The 16,171-nt window shown below is 51.4% G+C and overlaps 1 long non-coding RNA gene across 4 annotated transcripts in view; it reads left to right on the plus strand.

Annotated features, from left to right (window-relative positions):
• Positions 1-537: 537 nt before the first annotated feature.
• The window catches only part of LOC107195494, a 24,204-nt gene continuing 8,570 nt past the window's right edge, over positions 538-16,171 (plus strand). The window contains exons 1-6 of one of the 4 annotated variants that reach the window (XR_003045594.1): positions 538-739; positions 861-955; positions 1,834-2,099; positions 3,833-4,038; positions 5,030-5,185; positions 8,759-8,862. This is a non-coding gene — a long non-coding RNA (uncharacterized LOC107195494). The other 3 variants (XR_003045595.1, XR_003045593.1, XR_001516666.2) reach the window with 3 other exon arrangements.

A 16,171-nucleotide genomic window follows, 5' to 3' on the forward strand; every position in this document is an offset into this window, starting at 1 on the left:
GGTCTTTGCAAACTTCCCCTCCTGCCCCGCCTGCCAGCAGCCTTGCAAGCACACGTGCGTGTTGCCCTGTTTACCCTGGCCGTCAGGCTCTCCCTGCTGCCCTGGGAAAACAGAGTACTGTCCAGAGCAAAGTCCTCACATGTTTCCTCTCTAGAGGTGGGTCAGCTTTTGAAAGAAAGGTTTCCTGCCTCCCATTACACCCTCTGGTTTCTTCTATCTGTCCCCACCTGCGGGACAGGGTGCTGACCTTCTGCCTGGGCCGGGCCAGCAAAGGCCTGGGACGAAAGCCAAGCTGGGGGTGTGCGACCCAGTGGCCACCTCCCGATTCTCCCCTGCAAGCACTGTGCACGGAGGCCCGACCAGATGGGGCCTTGGCGTGTTCTTTCTTTGCTGCGGTCTCTGTGCCAAATTTGGCTGTGTGCCAGTCTGTGGTCCCAGGGTCCGGGTGTTTGGGAGGTGGGGGCACTGCTGGGGCTGAGGGGACTGTACTTGTGGGCTTGTCTCTGTCTTCTTTTTTCTTGCCTGCTTTGTTCACTGTTCACTGCATGGAGCTGAGCATGGCTGTCCTCGTCTGTGGTCACTAACCCTTTGGTGGCGAGCCCCATGCCTGTGTCTCTCCTAAGTGGCTTCACAGCCACCCCGTGTGCCAAGCGCTGGGCCTGGCGGCATTACTGCCAAGGTCTCTGGACATGTGAACTCCTGTAGGAGTGCTGTGCACCAATCAGCTGGGCCCACTCAGGTATGGAAAACTGTCCCCTCCCTTGAAAACATGCAGCAAAGGGCCTCAGCCCAGAGTCCACCATGCCCGAAGCCGTGGCAGGCACCTGCTCTCCAAAAGGCTTGTGTCCTATGCATTCCAGACATGTGATGAACAGCTAAGCCCGCCATGGTGGCCAGGTTCCCAAGGAGGCAGGAGTCCACCGTCCAGTTAGAGCCCGCCCGCTGGAGTCCAGAGGTGAGCCAGGCCAGGGCGGGAGAGAGTCACACACTGTGGCCCCGGGGTGACAGTGACCCTTCCTGGGTGAACAGAGGCCCGATTCACTCTGCTGGGAGCACAAGGCAGGCTGGCCACACATGCTGGTATCTACAGAGGGTGGTGGCTGAAGGGAGCTCTTTGTGGGGTAGGCTGGCCTCCCGAAATGGGTGATATCATTCCTTGGGGCCAGGGTCCCTGGGATCAGGGCTAGGTGTGAAGGGGCTCAGGAGTCACTGCTCACTTCTTTTGGAAATCACAGAAGTGCTGAAAAATGCAGAAGCATGGGTCTCCTCACGAGGAGGAGACATCTTGGCTGTTATTTGGTGAGGACACTGAGCTGGCTTGGGGAGAGCTGGTTGTGTGTCCTGACCTGGGACCTGTCCTGAGCTGGGACCTGCCCGCAGCCTGTCCTCACATGGCTCCAACACCCTCCACCTCTAGGCAGCCCTCCCTGCCAGCAAGACAACCCACAATCTGAGGGCCGGTTACCCCTGCTGACAAACTGCACATGTCCCCTAGTGAGGACTGTGGGGAACCAGGGTGGCAGGTGTGCAAGGCCCAGGAGGCGAGCTCAGAAGTGCGTGTCTGGCCTGACACTGGGACTCTGCTTCCTTCACCTGCTCTGTCCTGCTTCCCTAGCGTGAGTGCGGGGACTGGGGATGCACATCAGGGAGCGGACGGTGGGTCCCGGTGGGTCCCAGCCTGAGGGGCAGTGGCTGGGTCAGCTCGCCTGCTGCACTCTGGGGAGTAATTTGACCACAGGCTGTGTGGGCTGCGTGATAGTGACACCACGGTGGGCACATCAGCCCCCGTGAATGTCCTTTCATAACTGTCATCCTGTTTTAAAAATTTGGAAGTTCGTGGTGTCACTGTCCACCTGTGGAGCTGCACATGATTTCTCAGGAAGGACAATAGCAACCCGCCTGCCGCTGTCTGGCCCAGGCCCTACTTCCCACCCTACAGGGGACAGGGACCAGAAGGAACCATGCCAGAGACACACGCCTGTCCCCCGTGGCCCTGGGGACCAAGGGGCAACTGGAGTGCAGACATGTTCTCACAGCCAAGGTGCCTGCTGACAGCCAGGTACTTGCACCATTTCTAGCCCTCACACCTGCTCTGATAGGTGAGAATCACTGAGTCTTTCCCCTGAGGACAACAGGGGTCAGAGGACTTGATCCTGGTCATCCCCACCCTCCTTCCCCAGCCCCTCTCACGTCTTGCTGGCTAAACCTGTGAAAGGCATCACAGGTCCATCCCCTGGGTCTCCCACCTCTTCGCCCATGTGGCCCACAGCCCAGTCTCCCACCCCTCTAGACTCTATTCAGGGTGCAGAGGGACCTTTGGGAAATGCTCACTGAGCTATGTCCCTCTCCTGTTTGGCTTCCTCTTGCTCTTATAATTCAGCCTCCTCTCTGCATATAGCCAACACCTCCCCTAGGTCACAGCTGTGGCCCATCCCTCTGCCCTGCCCCATCCAGCCTCAGGACCTTGGCACTTGCTGGTCTGCCCTGGTTTGGAGCCTGGACTCTGACTGCATTCCAGTCTCTTCCTCGGGGAGAGTCACAGCGTTTCTCTGGCTCGGGGTCCAGACTGCAGCCCATCCCTGCAAAGCTGTGCTCTCAGGGAAGGCTAGATGCCTGAGGTCTCATATGTGAGGCTGGTCCCACCAGCTCCAGGACCCGGTGCCACCCAGCACCCTATTGTCTGCAACTTGGTCCAGGTGTGAGTCAGGCTCCTGAGACCTGGGATAGCTGCCTCTTCCCTGCACTCAGGCCCCATGGCCAGAAATCGGGCCTCTGTGGTGGGGACAACCGACCACTCTCATAGATGTGAGCTGACACGTTGTGTCCTAAGAGCCTGTCCAGACAGGCTTTCTTTAGACAGCCTTTCTTCAACCAGACGTACTAACACACTTGGATTCTTCTGTTCAATTATGGTGTCATCTCAGAAAGAAAATCTTATAACCAGTGAAGCTTGGCTGGATTGGATGTCCAGTGCCGGCCCATACACCCTTGAGTCTATGCTTCAAAATTGTTTGTTCTCAGTTTTCAGGCCTACAAAGGTGACCTTGAAATGATCACTCGAGAACAGCCCCAAGTTTGCTGCTCAGAAAAACAGACCCTTTCAAAGGGCTTCCCAGGTGGCCTGGGACAGTAGCCACTTCGAGGGGGTCTTTGAGACAGCAGCTGATCCTTCACACATGATGGCATTTGAGACCCCCAGAGGGCTAATAAGATCGTTCCTGTGCCCTCCCCCAGTGTCACAGCATCCCCGTTCGAGGTCTGTACAGCTTGGAGCAAGTCTCTACTCATTTGAAATGGGACAGTGCAAATTTAAAAATAAAAGAGAGAGAAGATAAGGTTGAAGTACCAGTGAAGAGATCACCGAAGCTGTCTGTCTCCATGGTTTGCCTTCCTGATTTCTCTTACAGCCCCAGTGTCACACTTCCTTGTCATCAATTTAATTTGCTAACATTTTTAAATTAAAATTCAGTGTCATCAAACAGGTCGCAGAGTATGAGCAATATTCTCTTTGTTCTAAAAATCCCCATGTAATGAAGCTGCCATTCACAATTGTTTTCCACTGGGCTGCTTATTAAAAAAAAAAAAAAAAGATTCCCAACTAACAGACATAGGTGCGTTTTCACAGCGTGGGGTCTGCAGGAATGAAAACCTCACCAACTTGTGAGGTTGGGTGTGGGGTGGAGAGCGACGCTGTCAGATGCTGATTTGGGTTGATTGTTTCTGAGGCCATGTGACTGCTATGCTTGTGTCCTGTGGTGTGTTTTATAGACTGATGTCACTTTGTGGGGATAAATTATTAGATAAATGTTTATAGATGCATGCACATTTGCAGGGTGGTGGAAACAAGACCGGGAGTCTGTGAAGTTGCAGGAAGAAGCTGTAGAAGAGCCATGAAGACCAGGCACTGAGCTGTGGCGCCCGTTTCGTGTGACGGAGACCGCTGCATGGGGAGACAAGGCTCCTGACAATCAAACCCCAAGTCCCCACCTAGAGAGAAAGCCAGGCCCTTTCCTCCCATGTCCAAGGGTCTCACTGTGGGTTTGTTTATTTTGTTTGCTTTTAATACCTGAACCAACATGTAAAAATCTAGTGCTTTCTGGCTCCCTTTACAAAAACCAGAAGATCTGGGCGCACAGTGTCTGCCTCCTGCCCCCAGCACCAAGATCCAGAAGCCACTTATTAGCTGTGCCCACTCACTGTCCCCCACACCTTTCCCTTCCGCTGGGTGCTGTGTGTCTGAGCTGTGGCCTTGCCCTGTAGGGTATTCGGATAGGAGGAAAAAGCTTGTTCCTTTACAGCTCCTCATTCCTTGCTGTCCAGTGGCCCTTGGCAACTCGCCACAGAGCCTCAGTCTTCCCACCTTTACAACGGCATGACAGTGTGACCTTGGATGGTGCCTGCTGGTACAGTAGAAGGCTCACAGATGGGCACTGCTACAGAAACAGCCCTCTGTTCTGGCGGGCTGCACGTCCTCAGGGGACACTGCTGGCCTCGAGTGCCTCCCAGAGCACAGAGCAGACCCCTGGGTACTCTGTGCACAAGGAGCCTGCTTACCGTCTCCCCCTAACCAGCTTGTTGCGGGGTGAAGACAGAATCGCTAAAAAACAGGTGGTTCCCCAGCTGTGGTCCTCTCCCTGATAACAAAGGACTTGGGAGATCCGAGGCCGGGCAGGAGTCACGTGCTGCCAAAAGGCTGGGGGACATCTTGAGTTTGTTTGTAACTAATATGGAAAAATGAAGATCTTTTTTAACTCGCAGCAAATCCGACTCCCCGGCAACATCTGTGGCAAAACGCTCTGAGCATGCGCAGTCGCCGCTGGGGAGGGCGCGTTTCCCTTCCGCCAGCGCAGTTCCCCTCCAAACTGTAATCTTATCATATTTAACTGGTTCCACATAAACAGATCTATGTAGGTTTTCAGTAGTTTCAGCTGAAACCTGTTAAGAACAGATGTGAAAATGGTTGCCTGGCGCTGATCTGTTTAGATTTATTTTTCCATGAGCAGCCTTTTCTCTCTGCCTTTCCTTGGAGGGGGAACAGCGGAGAAGGTGGATCTGTCACAAACGTGGGTCTACACGCTTCTGAGTCCTCTGCAGCCAACGTTCGCCGCTGGTTTTCAAACGTGGTTTGGCCCACGAGGCCATGAACACAGAGTGTGCCTTTGATGGGCAGTGTTTACTTCAGCAAGTAAGTTCTAGACCTCTTTGAACCTTTTGGGTTTTGTTTTTTGTTTTTTTGGAAAAAAAAAAAAGGGAGCGAGGATATAAAAAACTCCCACAACTCAACAACAAAAGCAAACGACCTGATTTAAGAGCAGGCAAAGGACTAGAATAGACATTTCTCCAAATATGGCACACAGACGGCCAATGGCTGTATGAAAAGACGCTCAACATCGCTGAGTTAAGGTGATGCAAATCAAAGCTACGATGAGACTCCAACTCACACCCAGTAGAAGGGCTGCTATGAAAGAAAAAAAGAAACAAACAGAAAACAGGTGCTGGAGAGGTTGTGGAGAACAGGGAGCGCTCGTGCACTCTTGGCGGGAATGTAAAATGGGGCAGCTGCTGTGAAAAACAGTATAGAGGTTCCTCAAAAAAATTAAAAATAGAATTGCCTCATGACCCAGCAATTCCTCTTCTAAGAATACAGCCCAAAGAATGAAAAGTGAGATCTCAGAGAGAGATCTGCACTCCCACCTCTGCAACAGGCTTACTCATGAAGGCCAAAACGTGGAAACAACTCAAGTGTCCTTCAGCAACAGATGACTGGGTAACAGAATGTGTATACACGACACACAGTGGAATAGCACTCGGCCTTAAAAAGGAAGGACTCTGTGACACATGCTATACCACGGATGAACCTGGAGGATGTCATGCTAAGTGAGAGAAGCCGGTCACAAAAGGACAAACACTGTGTGACCCCACTTATAGGAGGTCCCTAGAGCAGTCAAACTTATCGAAATGGAAGTGGAGGGTGGTGCCAGGGCTGGGAGAGGAGGATAGGGAGTTAGCGTTTAATGGGACAGTTTCAGTGTTTCAAGGTGAAGAGTTCGGGGTGGGGGGGGGGGGGGGTTATGTGGCACTGCTGATGTGCTCTCTTGAACTGTTACTTACAATGACGAGGACAGTAAAAATAAAAGTGGGGGCAGGTTTTGTGGTGAAGCAAGCCTTGTAGACGGTGCAAGGGCTCATAGTTGGTGAGGGGACACACTCGGCCAATGCTGTGCTCGTCAGCGTGGAAGTCACAGCCGGCGGGGGATGGGATGAGAGAGGCTGCTGCCCCAGGTCTGAATTTCTGTTCTTGCGAACTCTCCTCTTGCCACAGTCCCATTTCCCACCTGATAGGTTCGCCCAGCACCCAGATCTCCATCGCAGCCTACAGCTGTCACTGAGAGTGTGCCCTCTAGGAATCGTGGATCCCTCTCTCAGTCTGTGCCTCTAGAGTCCAGGGCTGTCCCTCTGGCCTACGTCGCCCCTGCAGTTGGCACCAGGTTCCGCCTCGCTGACCACAGGCTCCATCTTCCTCCTGCCTACAGGCTTCCATCCCTCTGACGGGGCCTGCCTGAGGCATGGGGCAGTGGAGGGCTGAGTGGGGGCTTATGGCAGGTGGTTCCAGCTGGGAGAACCCACGCCACCTGGCCATGAGGTCCAGGGTCAACCACTTTGCCCCAGTGTGTCACCGGTAAAACGAGGGTGAGGGCAGAGTTGGGCTTTGTGATCTATAAAGATTCCAGGTTTTTAGCAGCTCTGTCTCCCCGAACTCTGTCCAGGCTGATCACTCGTGCTGGGCACAGCATCCAGGAAGCCTTGCAGGTCTGTATGGCTTAGCCCTAACAGAACATTCTGGCTGAGGGTTAGCGCAAGCACCTCTGTGTTTTCATGGGAGCAGGGCCCTGGGGACATGCCCAGGGATCCGAGTGCTAGAGGGAACCAAGGTAGAGCAGCCTTTACAAGGCAGGCGTTTCTGCCGCCAGACAGGACAAAACTCTTGGCCGTGCTTGGGCTCCTCTGAGCAAGAAGCGGCGACACCAGACCCCAGGGCAGAGTGGGCTGGCCGCATTTGTCCTAATGAGGAGGAAAGAAGGCGATCCAAGCATTCGTTACCACTTCAAAGGGGTTAAAAGAGCCCATTTGGTTCCCAGTTATGACCCTCCTGGCCAGGCGGTGTCTGGGGACAACCCCATTATCCTACTCAGGGAAGAGGCCCAGGGCTTCTGCGCAGGCTGAGCTGTGAGGAGGACCCAGCTCTAGGGCCTGCTTCCAGCCCAGCCCCACACGGGCCATCCTAGTGGTTCGTCATTGTTCGCGAAAGCCGGCATGTTCTCCAAGCTTCTCATGGCCCCTCCCTATTTCTTTCTCCTGATTCTTTTCTCACCTGCTATTTTTGTTATCTTTTTTTTTTTTTAATACGTTAACACTCAAAAGCCTTGAGTTTTATCTTGACTCCTTTATTCACTTAGCTTCATTCACTAATCACATTTGTAGCCCCGCTGGTTTGGGGCCACACCTCTGAGCCCAGGCCTGACACCTCTAATGGGGGCTGTGGCTGGAATCTCGTCGTCGTCCAGGGGACCTGAGAGCGCTCTGCAAATGAGCCCGGTGCCTCTGCCCAGCGGTAGCCCTTCCTCTTGCCTCCACCTCCTCCATCCGTTCGCTCCAGAGTGCCGCCCCGATGCACTGGCGCTCCAGAATCCACACTCACTTCCACTCACCACTCTGAGGTCCGGAGATGCTCTTCATCGATACTCAGTGGGGCTTCCCCCAAATGACCGACAGCTCCACGGCCCTTCTTTTCAGCCACAAACAAGATGGAACTTAAAAGATGTGTGTGCGTGAGCACACTTGGGTGCCTGCCCGTCTGATACACACACTCTTAATGAAAAACAGGATGAATCACAGAGAACGGCGATGTGATGGTTACAGAAAGCTACATGAGGCATAACCCATTAGCGATCTGCATTTTGTTCAAAACCGAGATACTCAGGCAGGATAACGCCTCTGTGCGGGAACGCATTCAGCTGTGGCGGTGACTAATAGTGCAGCCGAGGGTCTGCTCGCATTTCCCCCTGTGCGCCTATTTTCATAAGTTACAACTCAAGCGTGAAATTGTTTCAGGCTGCAAAGTGCTGTGAAGAGCACAGCAACACGGTGTGGGGAACAAGTCTTGTTGTTGTTACTTAATTTAGTGGGGCTGTTTTTAAGCCAGAGTGGTGGGGATGTCAAATGGGAGCTTTTTCTAGCAACGTGGTTTCATTAAGCCCAAGAAAGTTTGGGATTTTAGTGCCCTTAAGCAAACTTCTGATGCCCACAGGCAGGGGTGTCTCTGGGTACAGGTGTATGTTTCTGTTTGGTACCGGCAGTACTGTCCAGGGGCGGACTGTGAGTGAAATGAAATCAGAAGTGTCAGTGGCATCAGCCCGACTCACCTGCGCAGAACTAGAAAACTCCTATGCCACCAAGCCAGCGGCTGCCTGGACAGTGGGGCGGGGGGCAAGGACAGAGCCGAGATGAGTTACAGTGACGCCTGTCCTTCCTGCAGTCCAGCAAGAGAGGACACTATTTCATATGTGAATTTAAAAAAAAAAAATTTTATTGGAACACGAGACTTTGAAAGATACAGAAAACTACAGAGAATAATTAACAAAATCTCAAGGACCCATCTTCCAGAACTAGTCATCTTTTGTAATGACGACTCCAGTGTTTTTTAGGTAAAATACTTGAAACATTGCTGATAAAGTGCACCCTTCTCTATATTTCACAGGTGGGCAAAGCAGGAGGCAGGAGAGGGAAGGACCTGGCCGAGATGGACTATCTCTACACCAGTGGTCCCTTGTGAATTAGATCCTTGCAAGGAGACTACAACCGGTAAGAGACCACCACCGACCCACTTCAAAGATGAAGAGCTGGGGGCTCCTGTGGAGGTGCATGAGGGCATCCCTGTTCCCAGACCTGTGCTGGGCTTAGGGGACAGAACAGGGGACAGGGTATCCCAGCAGGAAGGAGGGGTGCAGAGAGCGCCAGGGCCTCGGTCCTTCCCCAGGCAGTGACACAGAGGCAAGACAGCAACATTTGGGGAGCAGTCCACAGAAATCCATACACTTCATAGGGTGCGTTTTAATCGACACCTAAGTCACGACTCACTGCCGAGGAAAAGCAAAACACCCTACCCCGTGCGGGACTGTGTAATGGCTCTGTTTTTACTGATGGATTGCTCCATCTCTGAATCCTCGCACACCCTTTCTGTCCCCAGATGGCATGTGAACCTTCTGAGAGTTTTTTAATAAGTGAAATTGGACAAGGGCTGAGAACAACCTGGCGTGAGTCTCCTGAGCCCCTCCGGGTGCAGCTCTGCAGCGCATCTGGCAGCCAGGTTGGGGCTGCGGTTGTGTCTGTCCCACAGAGCCAGGAGCACTCAGAGAAGCCAGGCGTGGCCGGCCACCTGCCGGTGCCTCAGTGGGCAGACCCCAGCGTTCCCAGCACTGCAGACTCCGGCCGTCCAGGGGCTTCCAGACCCAAAGCTCCGTTTCCGCACCAAACAAAAACAAAAACAAAAACAAAAACAAAAACGGCGGGGCACGTCTTCTCCGGTTGGTTGATTTTATCTCCAAGGAGTGTTCGCTGGTCATTTCAGAGGGACTGAAATGAGAAAAACATAAGGCGGTAGGGAGGACCTGTTAGCCTGATTTCGTGGGCGTCTGGGCTTCAGGAGTGCGCAGGCGGTCACCACAAGGGGCGCCCACCTCAGCGCCGGGCGGCCGGGACTGCGTACACACCTGGCAGCTGTGGTTTCTCAGTTGAGCTGCTCCCCAGGCAGGCCTGGGAAGATGCTCTGGGGGAAAGCGCCTCCTCTCGGGTCAGTCCTCGCCCTGAGCCCCGCAGGGAGAACTTCCAGAGGCAGGAAAACCGCAGGTTCTGGGTGCAAGTCCCTCCTGCTGGCCCCCTCTGACTTGGACAGAACTGGGCTCAGATGCAAGCACCCTGGGGCTGTGTTCAGTCCTCAAAAATCTGTCCACAGGAGGTTTCTGAGAGGCAGGGCATTCCATCGGCCTCTCTTTTCGTTTAGTTGGGCACGATGCCACCTTTCAAGCAAGACACCTCAAACCAGCGAACAAGCAAACCTAAAAGGACTGGGCAGTCTCCACTACACCATGCTAACTTCCTGGTCTGGTGCCTCAAAGAAAACACCAGAAAAATGGTCTCCAAGCTAGATCGACTCTAGATTGCTTCCGTGGAAAGCTTTCAGGTGCTGGAAAGGTGGCTATACAATGGCCCTGTAAAGAGGAAACTGAGCAGGGAAGATTAAAACTGACTCCTGGGATTGGTTTCTTAAGCTGAGTTTGCGGGGTTCTTCATGTATTGTGGATACAAGTCCCTGATTAAATGTATGATTTGCAAATGTTTATAGCTTGTGTTTTCATTTTCTTAACAGTGGTTTTTGTTTTTAATTTTGAAAGACTCCAATATATCTTTTTTTTTTTTTATGGGTTATGCTTTTGGTGTTACATCTACAAAATCTTTGCCTAAACCAAGGTCATAAAGATTCTCTTCTGTTTTCTTCTAGAAGCTGTAGGTATTTCAATCTATGGTGATCTCATTTGAGTTCAGTTTTGTATATGATGTGGCTCGAAGTTCCCTGTCTTGCCTGCTGATATCCCAGCATCCTTGCCATTGTTTGAAAGATGGTCATTTCTCCCCTGCTTTGCTTTGCACCTTTGTTGAAAACCAGTTGACCCTATTCGTGTGGTCTCTCTTTGGACTCTCGATTCTGCAGTTCCATTGACATTGGTCTTATCTTTACTCCCTTGATTGTTGTAACTTTATCATAAGTCTTGAAATCAAGCAATGTCCTTCCTTCAACTCTGTTCTTCGTTTGCCAAGTTGTTTTGATTATCTTAAGTCCTTTTCATTTCCATGGGAGTTTTAGGATCGGTTTCTCAATTTCTACAAAAAAAAAAGAAAGAAAGAAAGAGAAGAAAAAAAACAACCTGCTGAGATGTTGATCAGAATTGCAAGGACTCTATAGATCCATGTGGTGAGAATGCACACCTTGACCATACGCTGGGCCTTCCGACTCGTAAACATGGTATCCAGTCAGGCTCTCTTTCATTTCTCTCAGCAATGTTTTATGATTTTCAATGTCTAGATCTTGTCCATCTTTTGTCAGTTTCACTCTAATTTTTTTACACCTTTTCACACTATTGTAAATGGCGTTTTTAAAACTTCTGTTGCCAGTCGTTCATCTCAAGCAGACTGAAATACAGTTGACTTTTGCACATTAACCTTGTTTCCCGAATCTTTACTGAACTCATTTTTTCAGCTCTAGTAGCTTTTGGTTCTGCAAGGTTTTCCACAGAGTCCCTCGTGTTTTCTGCAGAAAGAACAGCTTTACCTATGCATTTCCAAGCTGGGTCTCTCTTATTTCTATTGCTGGCCATGCTGCACTGGGTAGGGTCTTTAGTACAATGTCCAGGAGGACCCATGTGGGTCTGTCACCCTGCGAGGGACATGTCGATCTCCTGCCACTGAGGACGATGCTGGCTGCATGTTTTCAGCACATGTTCCTTCTAGGGTGACGGACTGCCTCTCTATTCTTAGTTTGCTGAGAGTTATCAGAACTATTTGTTGGATTTTATCTAATGATCTTCCTGTATCAAACGAGACTCAACACAGTTTACTAATGTACCGTTTCACAAGTCTGAGTGAAGTGAGGAATGCTCACCTCTCTCTACCTCCCGTTACCCTACCTGTTTATAATATAATTGTCTTAAATATTCTTCTACATACATTTAGAATCACATTAAACAGCGTCAGAGTTTTTACCTCAACCGTCAACATGGTTTAGAAAACTCAAGAGGAAAAGGAATGACTGCTATCTTTATCGGTGTTTTTGCTCGTTGTTTTCTGTACTCCCTAACGATGTTCCGGGCGTCTCTCTATTACTGCTTCTTTTCTGTTTAGAAAACTTTTAACCATTCTTACGTAGTATGTCTGGTGGTGGCAAACACTCTTAGTTTTTCTTTTTCTGAGAATGTCTTTATTTTTTTTTTCAGCACTTGAGAGTATACTGGCCTCCACGGTTCCTATTAAAACTTTTCCGTCATTATAACTGTTAGGTAAATTGTCGTTTCTCTCCATTTTCAATACACATATATTTTTTCTTTTTGTTTTTCAGAAATCTGACAGTGCTGTGTGTCTTGATATATATTTCTTTGGGTTTAGTCTGTTTGAAGTTTGCTCAGCTTCTTAAATCTGTGCTCGAGTTTTTTGCCAACTTTGGGAAGTTTCAAGCCATTATTTAATCGAGTACTTTTCCAGTTCTGCCCCCTTTTCCTCTCCTTCCAGAACTCTAGTGTCACAGAAGTTAGATCTTGTATTGTCACCCCACAGGTCCCTAAGGCTCTGTCTACTGTATCCAGTGCGTTTTCTTCTCCTCTCATCATGCAGCCTGGATATGTAATATCGCCCCATCTCCATGTTCACTGCATCCTTTCTACTCTGCTGTTTGGCGCCTCCATGGAGGCGGGTTGTGGTTGTGGTCGTTGTTTTGGGCACCGTATTTTTTAGTTCTAAAATTTCCCTGTGGTTCCTTCTATTTTATCTTTCTTGCCTGCGACTTCTAATTTTTTCATTTGTTTCAAGCGTATTGCTCATTGTTCTCTGGAGCATTTTTATGATGGTTGCTTTAAGATATTTGTCAGATCATTCTAACATCTCTGTCACCTTGGCGTTGGCATTTATTAATTGGTTGTTTTCATGCAGTTTGCGATTATCCCAGTTCTTGATACGATGAGGGATCTTCTGTTGAAACCTGTATGTTTTGGGTGTTCTGTTGTGAGAGCGGGGATGGCCTTTTCTGACACTGCTCCGGCAGGAGAGGCGGGGGTACGTACTGTCCAGGTCCTCCACTCGGCCTCCGGCCTCGGTAGACACAGAGGTAAGAGACAAAGGGGTCTTTGTCTTCCTGCTGGGTGGGGGTCAGAGTGCTGACCCCGATGCCCTTGCCTCTAGCTGTCTGGGTTCATTGTTTATTTGATTCTGAATAGAGGGGACCAGTGACCTTTGGGGACATGAGTTTGCAGAGGTCAGGAGAGATCTAAAAAAAAGCTAGAGGACGTTTCCTGGGTGGGTGGCAACAGACATGCCGGGCTCTGCGACAGGAACCTCCACGGGTGTCCTTGTGGAAGGAGGATGATGGTGGTGCTTGTTGGGAAGGAGCCAGGAGTCTGGAGTTGGAAAAACCTGGGTTCAGACCGAGACTCCACGCTAATGCCACAAATGGCAGGAGTTTGGACAAGTCGTTTAGGGCTCTGGCCTCCTTCTGACATGTGCAATGGGTCACAATGCGTCTCCCTGGAAGGTGGCAGTGGGCACCGGGAGGTCATGCCCGTGACGTGCTCGGACAGTGCCGGGCTCACAGCAGCCGCCCCATTGCGTGCTGGCTGTTGTTTCCATTTGGTTGGCTCCGAAAGGTGGCAGGCTCCATAGCCCCAGAAGCTAGACCCGAGCCTAGGCACAACAGTGTGGTAGGGGCAGGTAGCCTAGTTGGTCCGGACTGGGGGCCTAGCAGAGCCCAGGACCTCACAGGGACCTGCGCTCCCCCATCGGAGAACAGAGAAACCTCTGGGGCTCCCAGCCTGGAGAGGTCACTCCAGGTCTCTGCTTCAGTAGCAGCAGTGGCTCCAGCCTGAGAGCAGTTCCCCTGGCTCTAAGACCTATAGCTGTCGCCTCTGGGGCCCAGAGGGGACTGAGTGTGGAGAAGGGGCAGGACAGGCTCTCCAAATACTCGCCGATGAGCTTGGGCACTAGGCGTCGGCACCAGGCAAAGGCCAACCTCACTGCGACTGCAGGGCACTGCACACCCACTATACCAATGAGATGGGTTTTGCAAACTTACTATAAACAGATTATATTTCTTATCCTAATGTGGCTGTTGGCTACCTGCCCACAAATTTTCGCCTTCAGGGGAAAAACAATTGCTTGAGCTGGGCATTCAGCACCTTTACTTTTTTTCAGGGCTCATTCCAGTTTCCCTTTACCCCCAGCACACACAAACACACGTACACACATGCACACACACAAACGCAGAACATCACATATACACACAGACACACATGTTACACGCATACAAACACACAGAGAGACACATGCATACATGTGCTCACACAGACATGCGCGCACACACTCGCCCTCACCTGCATGTGCCAGTCGCGGGCCTCTCAACCCCTTTCTGATGCTCTTCCTCCACTCCGTGTGCTGGGGGGACAGTCCCTGATACTACGGCTGTGGTGCTATTTCGGCTTTTCAGGAAAAGTCCTCCATGTGCACCACACGTTTTCATTTGACAAACTCACTCTAGCTTCTGCTTCCAAACTCTCTTCCCTTCGGATTAACACTTAAATTGCCTACTTTGTCTATTAGCGTCTGATGTAGCTTTTACATAGGGAGAGTGAAGCTCAGAGCAGGGAGATCACCTACCCAAGGTCCCTACTGGTTAGTGGTAGAGGATTCTGGACCCTCCCCCACAAGCCAGGACACTATGGGGAGGGCACCCCTTCAGCACCTGGCAGTCTCCTTGAGGCCAGCAGTCCAATGCCCAGAGCTGACTGGAAATGTCCACTGGGTACAGCCAGCCAGACATGACAGCCCTGGCCGTGGGACCTGTGCTAGCTTCCACTATACCGTAGTGACTTCCCTAGACTGAGGTCCAGCCAGCCAGACATGACATCCCTGGCTGCTAGCTTCCACTATACCGTAGTGACTTCCCTAGAGAAACTCAGGTGCAGGTGTACGCAGCCCCTCCTCTCTGTGTCTCTCTCGCTCCCTCTCCTTCCTTTCAGAATGTCCTCCCCAGCTCTAACTAGAAAAGCAGCTGCAGCTCTGCTTTCTGCTCAGTGCGGCAGATGCTCCCTGCATGGAGGAAGTGGGTGCAGACAGGTACCCAGGCTGGCCCGTGGGGGCTCAGCATCAAAGGCTGGGAAGCAGCTCTGCCTCCCCATCCACTGGCAGGTCAGAGGTCTCACAGGGCAGCCCTGTTCGCCACCTTAGGCACCGGCTACTTTGATGCGCAGGAGCGCGACAGTTTTCTCTGGATCTTTCCCTGTGTGAGCGGTCCCATGAGCAGGCAGTTTGGGAAAGAGATTCTTGTCAGAACAAGAGCAGGTTGTGCAGCTGCGGGGTATGTGTGTGAACAAGCCCGGTGTCGACATGGACATGGTACACACATGTGCACACTCAACCTGCACAACCACAGCACATGTGCACATTCACACCTGCACTCACAGTCGTACCAGCACAACCACAACACATATGCACACTCATATCCATATAACTACAGCACACATGCACACTCACACCAGCAAAACCACAGCACATGTGCACACTCACACATGTACACACATAGCATGTGCATACACACAGCCTCTGTACGCACTCACACTCATATATGTGCACACACATGCACACACCTGCAAACACTCACACATGTTCATGCACAGCACTGTGCACACACATGCGCACACCTAGCACATACATGCACTCACATCTACACACACTCACACATGTGGCGCACACAGCAGGCGCACACACTCAAACACGCACAAACTCACCCCGTACATAATCACACCTGCACACACTCACACCTGTGTGCACACAGCGAGGCTCATCCATAGAAGGGACACTCCAGGACTCTCACTCAACACTTCATTGGCTCATCTAAAAACAGTCCCTGCTGGGCGTTTATAAGAGTGACCAGTCTGTGTTCCTGTCCCTTCTGCGGGGACCACCTGACAGCAGGCCTCTGTAGGGCCAAGGAGAGCCCAAAGTGGGGCTGGGCCTTCCAGAGGGGCAAGGATAGCTTTGATACCTGTGTGCGGAAACTCGTTCCTAGCATGCACGGGCAGTCGGATGGCCCTTGAGTGTCAAGGTGACCACATTTTGTTACACGCAGGGTAGTGGATTGTGCTGCTGTCAGTCAGACCAATTGCAGGATGTTAGACATTTGGGTTGCATTCCGTCGTCTGCAAATATGAACAATGCTGCCTGACACCCATCCAGGCCGTGTGCTCACACCTGTGTGAGAATGTCTGTAGGCGAATTCTCAGAGGCAGCGTCTCCAAGTGAAAGGAAAGTGTGTCTGTTGGCGGATTGCCCTCCATACAAAAGACAATTCTCCCAA

The sequence above is a fragment of the Pteropus alecto genome, unplaced genomic scaffold, assembly GCF_000325575.1.
Source record: "Pteropus alecto unplaced genomic scaffold, ASM32557v1 scaffold223, whole genome shotgun sequence".
Taxonomy (NCBI): Eukaryota; Metazoa; Chordata; class Mammalia; order Chiroptera; family Pteropodidae; genus Pteropus; species Pteropus alecto.